The sequence below is a fragment of the Anolis carolinensis genome, chromosome 5, assembly GCF_035594765.1.
Source record: "Anolis carolinensis isolate JA03-04 chromosome 5, rAnoCar3.1.pri, whole genome shotgun sequence".
In the NCBI taxonomy this organism is placed as follows: Eukaryota; Metazoa; Chordata; class Lepidosauria; order Squamata; family Dactyloidae; genus Anolis; species Anolis carolinensis.
The window spans coordinates 143,624,248-143,638,701 of record NC_085845.1 but is presented as its reverse complement, the minus strand read 5'-3'; positions in this window follow the sequence as shown (position 1 = coordinate 143,638,701).

The following is a 14,454-nucleotide window of genomic DNA, read 5'->3' as shown; positions in this document are numbered from 1 at the left end:
TCTGGGCTATAATGAATTACATGGGCAGGAGAAGACTGTTCCTCACCTCATACTAATAAATTACTACATGCAGAAGATGGAAGTTAGAATAGAATTCAATTCAATTCAATTCAATTCAATTATTTTTCTTGCAAATATACTTTAATTAGCTTTGTTGGTGTCATCTTCTGTGGTTACTCTTCTTCATTTTAAGCCCAAAAAAAAGTTAATCAAGATTCAGGTCTACTTGGACATCTTAATGATGTCAATATAGGTTTCTTCCTGTTGGGCGAGAAAAAACCTCAAAATCGCATTTCCCCTTTATTTATTTTTTGCAAGAGGTGTGGGGTTTTTTTCAAAGTTTTTTTTTTCAAAAATCTGAATGGCAAACAATGTCAGAACAACACACTTTTAAAATACAAGTCCCCCTAGAATATATCAAATATAAATATAAGAGAGGCCGATCTGAAAGTGCCATGGATTGTCTATGACCTAAGGAATCAATGGAAACCCTGAATTCAATTGAAATCCAAATAGCTTTCAAGTGAAAATATTACTAGGCTCAACATGTATAAATCACCATCCCTGAATATATATCTACAGTTTTATCCTTCTAATATGCAACTGTTTTGTACCAAAGTGACAAGGTGATTGAAAATGATTTCTTTGCTGAACTTCAAGGTGGGCTGTCACATTCTCTTGTGTGAAAGAATCAAGATTTTCACATCCTTGTATTTCCCGAGTATCTACTTGACAGAAAAGGAATTCCTGAGCTACATGTCTTCCTTGATAAATCTGCTCATACAAACAGTCAAAGAACTGCTTAGCTTTTTTCAGTTTGGTTCAGTTTACTGTCCTGAATTACAACATAACTAGAACCCAGTACTGAAGAATCCGAAGTTCCTCATCCAATTACAGTTCTAAAGATTTCATAGAATAGAGCCATGAAAGTGCAATAATTGTGTGAGGTGTATTCAGTGTTTCCTCGCTACTTTGTGGGTCACTTTTCACACCCTCGCTGTTTTGTGGGTTTTCAATAAATACTAATGTAACAATTTATCATGGTAGTTTTGCTTTTTCACTGTTTTTTGCGGTGTACAAAGGGTTTTGGAAGGGGAAAGGGGAGAAATAAATTGGGGGGGGAGACAGAAGGGCTGGAAATAAAAAAGGGTTATTTAGCTTCCATTCTTCTTCTCTGTCGGTGTACTGTATATTGTAACTGCTAAAATAAAGTACAGACTGCATTGTAGTAAGTGGTCTGTGGTTTGCTCTCCTTCGCACATAGAATAAATATAGTGACCCTATAAGATGTGGACAAGAACAACAAACAGGAAGTGTCATAAATATAGGATATGCCTAAACTACTATGAACACATAAAAAAGCAACTGCAGAGGTTATCTCCTCAAGCAGTACTAACTCATTCAATATAAATTTGCATCCATCTTTTTAAAAAGTGGCATAAATATTAAAGGAATGGGGGACTCTACTCGTTCTTAGAGTTGCTCAGAATGCTTCTAAAAATGCCACGAAAAAATAACTACATGTTGTAGTTAATATTTCTTTAGGCCTAAAATCAATTGCTTATCCTAACTAGAGCAAGACTTATGTAAGAACACACTTTTCATACCAGGTTGCAGCAATGTGCCTGTAGCAAATAATGCAAATTGAAAAGTCCTAGATTTTGTTTGTGTTCCTTCTGATTTTTAATGGGATAAAATAAATAAACTATGGAGGTGGTATAAAAAGTCTCTGATCATACTGGGAGCTGACAGAAAATGTTTTAAGTTACATAAAGTAAGTGTGATTCTCCAAAATAAAATAGGAATATACAGGAACAAAATCTGAAACTTTCTGGTCTTTTAAACCAATTTGGATTCACCCCAAGGGTTAAAGTGACACATTCGAATTGATTTAACAGGTCCACTCTTGTTGAGATATAAAGTTCAAGATATAAAGTTGTTCATACTTCTTAGGTTGTTTTTGAGATGTAAATGCATTATAGCCTTGTTACCAAACTGCCAACGCCAACTCATTAAAACTGTGTTATTTAAAATGCATTATTTCAAAGCTCTGTTTTATAATACAAAGGAGAAGTGTGTTTTGACATTTTTTTTTTTAAAAAAAACTGTCAACAGTGCATTGTAGACATTTTAAAATTGTGCCCCAAAAATAACTTTGGGAACTGGGCTGCTATCGTTGAAACAACACTCAGTGTTTCAACAGCCAAAGACTCCTTAGAAATAGCAGCAGTGCTAGAAGTAAATAATTATCAAAGGCTCAAATGACATGTCGATATGCACATTATACCTCAAAGTGGGTATTATCAACCTTGCAGTGTTCACATGAGACATGGAGCCATCTCAACCTCCCCCCCAACTTAGGTACAGTCGCTGAAAGTAATTGTGCCCCACATTAGGCAAAGTTGGGGGCTGCCAGACCAAATTTGATTTTAATATTTAATTTGTTGGGTTTATGACACCTGTTGTACTCCAAGACTGGGAAGTACCTCTGTACTTAACACCACATTCCAGACCAAGGTGAAATAGCAAAGCGGTTTATTGAAGAAGATATATATAGAGAGAGGAGACCAGCAAACAAAAATAAAAATCAAAGTATAAATGTCAGAAATGGTCTACAGAATTCAAAGTACAAGAATAGCATCAAAAACCAGGAATAAATCCACAACATGAGATTCAGAAACAATCCTTAAAACTTGGAAGCATGGAACATGAGCAACAGGAAACATGGAATGAGAACTCCCTTTAGAAAGCTTGAATTGGCAAGAGGTCTATCCCCAAAAACCAACATTGCCCAGTCTGGCAAAGAAACCTTTCAATCTTGCTAATAGACACAGAAAATCATGCATTTTCCCCGAGGAACTGATAAGGACATTTTGGCTAACAAGTGGTTTGACCTTTGCAAACTCTGGTGCACTGCCCTGTGTTGACGAAACGTAAATCTCTATCCTTTTCAAATGAAAAAGATAGAGATTTATGTTTCGTCAACACAGGGCAGTGCAGCACAGCTTTTCTAATGAAAAAGATCTTGAAGTCCTTGCGGACAACAAGTTGAACATGAGCCAGCAATGTGATGTGACGACTAAAAAAGCCAATGGGATTTTGCCCTGCATAAATAGGAGTATAGTGTCTAGAAGATCAGGGAAGTCATGCTACCCCTCTATTCTGCTTTGGTCAGACCACACCTGAAATACTGTGTCCAATTCTTGGCACCGCAATATAAGGGAGATATTGACAAGCTGGAATGTGTCCAGAGGAGGGCAAATAAAATGACCAAGGGTCTGGAGAACAAGTCCTATGAGGAGCGGCTTAAAGAGCTTGGAAGGTTTAACTGACAGAAGACAAGGCTGAGAGGAGACATGATTGCCATGTATAAATATGTGAAGGGAGATCATAGGGAGGAGGAAGCAAACTTGTTTTCTGCTGCCCTGGAGACTAGGACATGGAACAATGCTTTCAAATTTCAAGATAGGAGATTCTATCTGAACATTAGCAAGAACTTCTTCACTATAAGAGATGTCTAGCACAAATCAATTCACTGAGATTTTAAAATTTATTGACTTCAGAAGACTAAACAAATAATTAACCCGCACAAATGTGAAGGGTGATACTGAGCTCTCGACTGCAGTAAATAGACCAGGTCTGCCCCAAATTCGGCAGACACAGTTGTTTCATCGAAATATGAAACAACTGTGTCTGCCAAATTTGGGGCAGACCTAGCCTATTCCATTTGTCCTAGAAGTGGCAGCACTAGATGTCAACTTTCCTTTTTAAAATTACAATCGCCATTTTGGAAATGGGCTGGAAAAGATCACACAAGGGTCATGCAGTGAGAGTGTGGCCTCAGGTCTACTGCCATTTTCTGGTGAAATGTAAAATCTTTTTTTTCTTGTGCATGTATATTTTATACTGTGGACAACAGTGCTGATGGACTGCATATTATTGATTATTTTTTTTTTGATGGGCTGATGGCCGGTGGAAATTTGCCCAGGGGCTACAATTGGCCTCTGGGCCGGGCTTTGGACATGCCTGATCTAGATAATGTATTAATATAAGTATCCTAACCTCTTTAAAGTGTAAATCCTGTGAATTCTTCTCATTTCTATCAAAACTGAAAATAGCTTCCTTCAGCATGAACTCTGCACACTTACGAGGACTCACCTTTTCTCTTTTTAATGGTTTTCTTTCAATAAACCCTGAGTTTGCTTCTTTAGCCACTGTTGTCCTTACTCCTTAATCAAAATTTCTAACCACTGTGCACACTCATTATTTGTTAGAGAATGGCCAACAACACTCAGTTCACCCCCATTTGGATTAATAAACAATCCAAGAAATTCAAGGAGTGGAGGATTCTATGACTTTATTGTCCAGATCTCTGATTAATGCCGAATTTTACTAGTCTGCTTCTCCTCATACCTTTAAAGTCAACAGATGGGTTACTCTTTTTAGACAAGAAGTGATGCATAAGGACTCTGATCCAACCCAGAAAACAATATTGTCCATCTAAAAGGAATTTGTGTCTCACTGTTGAACTGGTTGGTATACATTTTGATATTTGATATTTCTATTGACAAGAATTCTTGGCTAGTTATCAATGTTATCAAAGCAAGAGCAAATACACACACACATCAAAGGGGGGTGGCTTTGGCTGGGTCTGCACCTATCTTTGCTAGTTACAATAATCTGGTTTTCTTCTTTTTTAAAAAACTGGTTTCTTTTTGCAACAAACTGTCCTGAGGGCCCTTCTACATTAATAAAAATCTTGGGAGGAACTGGGTTATTCTAAGGCAGTTCCTCCTGAGATTTTGTCCCCACACTCTCCCACAACCTTGGGTTTCCCTTGGGGGGTGGCTAACTGCCATCCCGGGTCAACCAAAAGTTGACCCAAGATGGTGACCAGCCCCCTATTTACCTCCAAAAAACTTACCAGAGGGGGCTGTTGGTAGTGGGAGGGGGTGGGTGCCATCCCACTCCTTCAGGCCCCAGGAGCCTTGAAGAACCAGGATGGTTGTGGGGATTAACCTCTGGGACTGCAGAAACAGTCCTGGGGGGTCAATCCCCATAGGATCCCCACCTGCAAAGATCCAGACCTTACCTTAAGGTCTAGATCTTTGCAAGTGTCAAATTAATGCAATGTAAACTGGATAATCCCAATTTTCTCTACATTAATCTGGGTTAATTTGAAACATCATTTGGACACTTCAGATACACCAGTTAGCTATCTTTTGAAAACCTTGGAGTTTGTATCTAAATCCAGTTCTCAAGAACTTTGCCATCATCTTTATGGTTCTTATCACCTCTACCAACTGGACCTCATGTAGAGGGATTTATTCCAATCTATGGATTCCATGAATCAATACAAAAGAAAAATGTCCACACTCTGAAAAGATTTTAAGAGAAAATTTCCAAATGCCTTAATTTCGACTGACAAAATGTCAACTAGGTTTGAAATAAACTATAATGATTCAGAAGCCATTGTTAAACTACTTGAAAATCTTCTGCTTTTCTTCAAATATTAGTTATTCATTTAAAAAACACACACACAATTATTAGTCCAAGAAGCTTGTTCTAAAACTCTGCCTTGGCCAAGTAATTGTTATATGCTTAAAATCTATTTCTGTTTATTTATTTGTTATTGCTATCAGTGTAATTCTACAAAATATCTGCAAGATTCCTTAGATTTAAGACATTTATTTAAATGAATTTACTGCAATAAAATGAACTTACACTACTTTTAAATGTTCAAAATATATGTAGGTAAATTGTCACCTTATATTGCAAGCAATTAAGAACAGAGAAATGTAGACATATATAGTTGGCCTGTATTTCTGGTTTCCAATGTTGAGGGATTATGGGGGTTGCAGTCCATAAAATCCTTGAGTTAGCTCCTTCTAGGTTGCCCACCTGAGGCATATATTCATTATTTCAGGACCATAAATATCTCAATGTCAGTGGATGTGGACAACAGTCCTTCATTAGACTGACTACTCAACTATACATGCTGAAACTGAAAGGTTTTTTTGGATGAGAAATTTTAAAATAGCATAGGAAACATGGGCTATTATAAAAAATTAAATCTTTTGGTAAAACTAATCACTAATGACAACTGTAACAAGAATATCATACAGATGACCTTGTGCATTACCATCAAGAGACTTCACTGGCCTTTGATGGGAAAAGTGCTATTAAATGATGAAAGAAATAATTCATAAGATTTACAGAATAGTAATATGGGTTTTCCTATGTAAATGTTGTGTGATGTGCTATCATAGTATGAAGGATTCCACACATTTATACATCAAATAGATAGCATTTTGAAGTCAGCTATTATTTTTGTTGCACCCCTAGGCTGCGTAGGCACCTCAAAACCACACTTGGACCCCCAGAATATAAGCAAGCAAGCTGTTTATTGAAGATTATATGCAAGCAATAGCACATTAAAGTTCAGACTCAATAAAATGGGTTTAAATCCACAAGAACAAAGTACTTGATAAACTTGAAGCAAGAGTCTATAAAAATCACTCAAAGACCATAGTCCAAACTGGATATCAAAGTAATTCCCATGAAAGATATCACTAATAGTCCAAACAAGAGTTTCAAGGAATAATCCAAGGTATGAATCAAACTGGAAACACAGGAAAGTACACTGGAATGAAGGAACAAGACTGCAAATTTAGTCCAAGGTACAGAGTACAAGCTGGATCCCACAACATGGGTCTCGACTGAAAGACACTGCAAAGGTCTTGGCTGGAACACAAATCCAACCTGCAAAATCAACTGGAAACACAGGACAAGCAAGTGCGGAACTTGAAACAAGATACAAGGCTGCAGAAATACGCATGAAGCAAAGATCTTCCTTTCTGAATCAGCAATCACAACCTCTGGCTGTGTCAGAGAAATTATGGGAAATTCAAGGTCCCATACCATGAGAAGGTAGCTCATTATTTTGTTTCAAAAGCAGATGCCTACTCCTCCTAATACACTCCTTTTCCTTTCTCAACTCCTCCTGTCAAGCTCATTATCCCTCCCCACTTTATCAGTTCCTAAATCCAAACTAGAATGTCCATCTGGCATCTGGAGATCCGATCTTGACTGCTGTGAGGAATGCGGTTCAAACTGCCTGCTTGCAACCATTCTGTCTCTGGTCCCAGAATTCACTGGGACAAACTCTGGCTGCATCTCAGGCCCAAACCCAGAGTGCTCTGGCAAGGCAAGTGGGGGAACAAACTCTAGCTGCACCTCTGATAGGTGCAGGGACAATCACAGGCTGAATGGGACCAACCTCAGGCTCACCTAACAGCTCATATGGAGACTGGGCTACAACAATTTTCTCCCTTTACATACATTGCCATATGTATGGCTTCCTTTCTGCCAATGAACTACATTTTTAATATGATTTCCACCTTGGAGATACTGACTGTGACACTGATAACTAGAAACATCAAATACCAATGGCAAAACTCAAGATGCCATTGGGGGATAGATTTTACAGGATCATAAAGAGTCACTAAACCAGATGGCAAACACACTAGTGTTTACATTCTTAATGCATGTTGCAGATGGTTTGAAATCCATCTACCTTGTTTGATGGAAGGAATTAACACATTCATACAATGACCCTTTTTCATTTTACTACTAGAAACTGTTCTATTTATATTAATTAGCTGAAGAAGCAAGCATTTTGGCCTTTCCTTTAAAAATGCTAAGAATTCTGTCAGTGTTGAATTTCTATGATCCTAAAGTGATGTTAAAACATTGTTACAAGTACAGTAGAGTCTCACTTATCCAAGCCTTGCTTATCCAAGCCTCTGGATTATCCACGCCGTTTTTGTAGTCGATGTTTTCAATATATTGTGACATTTTGGTGCTAAATTCATAAATACAGTAATTACAACATAACATTACTGTGCATTGAATTACTTTTTCTGTCAAATTTGTTGTATAACATGATATTTTAGTGCTTAATTTGTAAACTCATAACCTAATTTGATGTGTAATAGGCTTGTCCTTAATCCCTCCTTATTATCCAAGATATTCGCTTATCCAAGCTTCTGCAAGCCCGTTTAGCTTGGATAAGTGAGACTCTACTATATTTGTTTAATCTTTTAGAATACGTACTTGATTAGAGTTACTATAAAATACATTTTCTTGTAAAGTCAAATATTAATTTCTTTGTCTGTTATTTCTTGCTGATTAATTATGTATATAGTAGCCAACTTTGATGCATTTTCATCAACAGCCTGACATGCATAAAATTTCATAGAATCATAGAATCATAGAATAGTAGAGTTGGAAGAGACCACATGGGCCATCTAGTCCAACCCCCTGCTAAGAAGCAGGAAATCGCATTCAAAGCACCCCCGACAGATGGCCATCCAGCCTCTGCTTAAAAGCCTCCAAGGAAGGAGCCTCCACCACGGCCCCCGGGAGAGAGTTCCACTGTCGAACAGCCCTCACAGTGAGGAAGTTCTTCCTGATGTTCAGGTGGAATCTCCTTTCCTGTAGTTTGAAGCCATTGTTCCGTGTCCTAGTCTGCAGGGCAGCAGAAAACAAGCTTGCTCCCTCCTCCCTTTGACTTCCCTTCACGTATTTGTACATGGCTATCATGTCTCCTCTCAGCCTTCTCTTCTGCAGGCTAAACATGCCCAGCTCTTTAAGCCGCTCCTCATAGGGCTTGTTCTCCAGACCCTTAATCATTTTAGTCGCCCTCCTCTGGACGCTTTCCAGCTTGTCAACATCTCCCTTCAACTGTGGTGCCCAAAATTGGACACAGTATTCCAGGTGTGGTCTGACCAAGGCAGAATAGAGGGGGAGCATAACTTCCCTGGATCTAGACGCTATTCCCCTATTGATGCAGGCCAGAATCCCATTGGCTTTTTTAGCAGCCGCATCACATTGTTGGCTCATGTTTAACTTGTTGTCCACGAGGACTCCAAGGTCTTTTTCGCACACACTGCTGTCAAGCCAGGCGTCCCCCATTCTGTATCTTTGATTTCCATTTTTTCTGCCGAAGTGAAGTATCTTGCATTTGTCCCTGTTGAACTTCATTTTGTTAGTTTTGGCCCATCTCTCTAGTCTGTCAAGATCGTTTTGAATTCTGCTCCTGTCTTCTGGAGTGTTAGCTATCCCTCCCAGTTTGGTGTCGTCTGCAAACTTGATGATCGTGCCTTCTAATCCTTCGTCTAAGTCGTTAATAAAGATGTTGAACAGAACCGGGCCCAGGACGGAGCCCTGCGGCACTCCACTTGTCACTTCTTTCCATGATGAAGACGACGCATTGGTGAGCACCCTTTGGGTTCGTTCGCTTAGCCAATTACAGATCCACCTAACCGTAGTTTTGTCTAGCCCACATTTTACTAGTTTGTTTGCCAGAAGGTCGTGGGGGACTTTGTCGAAGGCCTTACTGAAATCCAGGTACGCTACATCCACAGCATTCCCTGTATCGACCCAACTCGTAACTATATCGAAAAAAGAGATCAGATTAGTCTGGCATGACTTGTTTTTGGTATATCCGTGTTGACTATTAGCAATGACCGCATTTGTTTCTAAGTGTTCGCAGACCACTTCCTTAATGATCTTTTCCAGAATTTTGCCTGGTATTGATGTGAGGCTGACCGGACGGTAATTGTTTGGGTCGTTCTTTTTTCCCTTCTTGAAGATAGGGACCACATTCGCCCTCCTCCAATCTGCTGGGACTTCTCCCGTTCTCCAAGAACTCTCGAAGATAATTGCCAGTGGTTCTGAAATAACTTCCGCTAGTTCCTTCAGTACTCTTGGGTGTAGCTGATCTGGCCCTGGGGACTTGAATTCGTTTAGAGAGGCCAAGTGTTCCTGGACAACTTGTTTCCCTATTTGGGGTTGGATTTCCCCCAATCCTTCGTCCATTTCGTGTTGCTGAGGTTGAAGATGGCTTTCTTTTTCTGAGAAGACCGAGGCAAAGAAGGCATTAAGTAGTTCTGCCTTTTCCCTGTCCCCTGTCGCCATCACCCCATCTTCTCCTTGCAATGGCCCTATCGCCTCCTTTTTCTTCCTTTTTCTACCAACGTAAGCAAAAAAGCCTTTTTTGTTGTTTTTTATGTCCCTGGCAAGCCTGAGCTCATTTTGCGCTTTAGCCTTGCGAACCTTTTCCCTACAGGTGTTGGCTATACGTTTGAATTCTTCTTTGGTGATTTCTCCCCTTTTCCACTTCTTGTGCATGTCACTTTTGAGCTTTAGCTCAGTTAGAAGTTCTTTGGACATCCATTCTGGCTTCTTTGCACTTGTCTTATTTTTCTTCTTTGTTGGCACTGTTTGCATTTGCGCCTTGAGTATTTCACTTTTGAAAAACTCCCATCCATCCTTAACTCCCTTGTTTTTTAATATCGGCGTCCATGGAATGCCGCTCAGTAATTCCTTCATTTTTTGGAAGTCAGCTCTCTTAAAGTCCAGAATGCGTGTTTGACTTGTCTTAGTTTCAGCATTCCTTTGTATTGCAAACTGCAGGAGCACATGGTCACTTGCCCCTAAGGATCCAACCACTTCAACTGTATTGATCAGGTCTTCCACATTAGTTAAGATTAGATCAAGAGTTGCTGATCCCCTTGTTGCCTCTTCTACCTTCTGGACCATAAAATTATCTGCAAGGCAAGTGAGGAATTTGTTGGACTTTGTACTCTTGGCTGAGTTTGTTTTCCAGCAGATATCGGGATAATTGAAATCGCCCATGACTACTATATCTCTTCTTTGTGCCTGTTTGGTCAGCTGTTGACAGAAGGCTTCATCAAGTCCTTCATCCTGACTCGGAGGTCTGTAGTAGACACCCACGACAAGATCTTTTTGAGTCCCGGTTCCCTTGATTCTTATCCAGATGCTTTCAAGCTGGTTTCCCGGATTACAGTCTTGCATTTCTTCTGCAACGTAACTGTTTTTGACATATAAAGCTACTCCCCCTCCTCTCCCCTTTGTTCTATTTTTTTGAAAGAGGTTATAGCCCTCAATGGTTAAATTCCAGTGATGGGAGTCATCCCACCAGGTTTCAGTGATGCCTATGACATCGTATGTGTGGTGCTGTGCTAGGAGTTGGAGTTCGTCTTGCTTATTTCCCATGCTCTGAGCATTAGTGTAAAGACATGTAAGTCCCTGTGACCTCCCCTCGAACTGTTTATTTGGGATTATTGTGCTCTCTGTACTTGGTCCTTGCTGTGTTTGTGCAGCCCTCCATTTAGCCTTTCGGCGGTTCCCTGTGGTCGTGGGTAATATAGTGTTCGCCAGGCTGTTGTTCCCCTCCCCCAGTGGATCTAGTTTAAAGTGCGCCTGATGAGGTTTGTGAGTCTGTGTGCAAAAAGATGTTTTCCTACTTGTGTGAGATGCACCCCATTTAAAGAAACCTTTTCTATTTACTGTATATACTCGAGTATAAGCCAACCCAAATATAAGCCGAGGCACCTAATTTTACCACAAAAACTGGGGAAACTTATTGACTCAAGTATAAGACGAGGGTGGGAAATGCAGCAGCTACGGGTCAAATTCAAAAATAAAAATAGATATTAATAAAATTGCATTATTTGAGGCATCAGTAGGTAAAATGTTTTTGAATATTTATATAAAACTGTAATTTAAGATAATAAGACTTTAATAAGATAAGACTGTCCAACTCTGAATACCTATATACTCAAGTATAAGCTGATCTGAATAGAAGACGGCCAGGATCCTCACTCGAATATAAGCCGAGGGCAGCTTTTTTAGCCCTAAAAAGGGTTGAAAAACTAGGATTATACTCGAGTATATATTTATCTTAATGACAAAAATGCCATATAAAACATTATACTTTAGTTGTTAAGGACATAGAATTGAATTAGCATCAACCAAACAAGAGCTATGCCCATCAGAAAGTCTACAGTGTAGTAGTGCTTGAGGAAAGGATTCTTCTCTATCTGCACATTGTTTTCAACAGATATTTTCAGAATAGTCATGCTTTTTCACTTTGTCCCACAATATAAAGTAATGCAGACAAAAGTACTCAGATACACTTTGCTTTGGATGGTGTAGTTAATACAAGTCCAGTGGATGAAAATTTGCGTTCTGCTTGTCAGATGATAATGAATCATTTTCAGTTTGTATAACCAAAGGATGTGAATTGCTTGGAGGTATAAGATCCATCAAATGGGGGGTGGATTCCTGTCCATTATCTAACGCATAGTATCTAACAAGTGGTTGAGATGAGCAGTAAATACTTCTTTGCAGCAATTGAAGGTTTTAACATACCTAGAAGATGCAGTGCTGAGACTTCTATTTAGAAATATTTTCCTTTACCACACTAGACATTTTGCAACCTGTCTCCAGTAGCTCATACTTGAGTACAGAGCTGGAACATTTGATAGCTTTTTTACTATGGCTGTAATAATTTGCTAATTTTCTTCTCATATAAAGTTAACAATTAATTTTAGCAATTTTCTTATCTTTTGAAGTTTGAAGACTGCAAGTTGATAAAAAAGAAGGGGTGTAGATCTTCCCAATCTGAAAAAGTATTATTGCATTGCTTTACATGGAGGAAAGACTGCTTAACATTGAAGAACAAAAGATTACTGCAACTAGAGGGCTCCAATTTACATTTGAGTTTCATGTCTTATTTTGGTATGATAAAATAAAAGCAGATTCAAGCTTTTACGATTTCTTCATAGGAGATCCCTTTTGGAGTATGCAATAGAAACAATTATATATTTCATTCAATTTTGCCTTTATGGTGCTCTCTGCATGAAGTGAAAATTCTTTAAGAGGAAAAAAGTATTGACTTATAAGGATTCGTTAATACTAGATAATCATTAATACTTGATAATGATCAATACAGGTTAAAGTTGAGAGGGGAGGTAATAGTGGACAATTTAAGATGGACAAAAATATGTGTTTGAAACAGTTAAAGTTTAAAAATTTACTGTGCTTAGATTATACCTATTTGATTGCTAATAAAGTAGTTGTTAAAATATGAAATAGAGGAGTAACAAATGATCTCAAAATATAGGTGCCAAATTCAGTTGGAACAAAGTTTTATTTTGTGTGTTTCTCAATTTTTTACAAAAAAATCCATGGCCTAAGAATTCTAAATTTGTCTTAATGTAAATTATACAAACAGTAGCAGAATGCTTTTAAATCTGCTTACTTATAAAACATGCCAGAGGTCTACATGAGTAATTTGAATATGAACAGGATAGATGAGTGCCATATGCAAAAGAAATGCTAGCCTGTCAAAATATACACAATCCATTCCCCTTTTGAGACTTTATAGCTACATCATGTCCTGCAGTAGAAACTGTTGGATTTTATGATCTGAGCTTTCTTTGTTAACTTCCCATATGTCAGAAACTCAAAGATTGTAAGAAATACTTTTCTTTGATTGTTTCTGGAGGGCCAAGCAAATTTGTTGTTGACATTTTTACTGTTAATTTTCTGCAGGGTAGTAAAGTTTAATGGTTGATTTATAGAAGGCTGTGTTCTCATTAAGATGAAGAGGAAAAGACCATGTTGGGAAGAAGACAAGCAGAAAGAGAAAAAGGCAAAGAAAGAGAATACAAGACAAACAGGGTTTTGAATGAATAGGCAGTTAATTCATTTTCAGTTTTACTTTTAAAAGTATGGATTCATTACTGCTAGTTTAGTTTTTCAAATAATAAAAATTGCAATGTAACCCCTATTTCATTTAACGTCTCCAAGTTTAAAAGGTCATTGTATGTGAAATAGCAAGACTTCATTAGCACACAACCTATGTACTCCTGAGCAACATTTGGTGTCTCCAAAGGATGGTGTCACTCATAGAACAAAACCTGCAGGATATCTTTACTACTTCTTCTGTCATCCTGTCTACTGAAAGAAAGTGCTACAAGGCCTTGTATTCTCCAATGCTGCCTTCTTGGCATCAACAGAACTGAGATGTATCTTCCAGAGGTAGTTACAGTATAAATATTAGGTCTGAAAATTATTGTGTATGCTGGGAGAGAGAGAGAGTGTGTGTGCATGAGAGAGAGAATATGAGATGGAATCCTATCTTTTAAATAACACGTAAAGTACATGTTCTAGATTTTTATCCTTCTAGAAAAATAAGGGCTTCTTCTGTTTGAAGAAGAAGAAGAAGAAGAAAGAGGGATGATGTGATGTCAGTCAGTTATTTCTTCTCTCCTCCAGCACTTTGCACTACCTTTGTGCACTTCTGGTGAAGCATCATTCCAGTAGACCTGGAGGTTTCAGAAGAGAATACAAAAACTGTTTTTTCCTATGAAATTATAGCACTGCCAATAGGGATAACTACGTTCTACCTTGATTACTCCCATGCAAGGACAAATATTTACAGTTTTCTCATATTCACTGTGGGAGAAATTAAACATTCCTTCAAGGTATTCTCCTTCTATTCAAATATCCTGAGATATTGTGAGGTCATTATTCTAGTGGGAAAACATGTGGGATTTTTAAAGCAAAAAACCTGAAGCT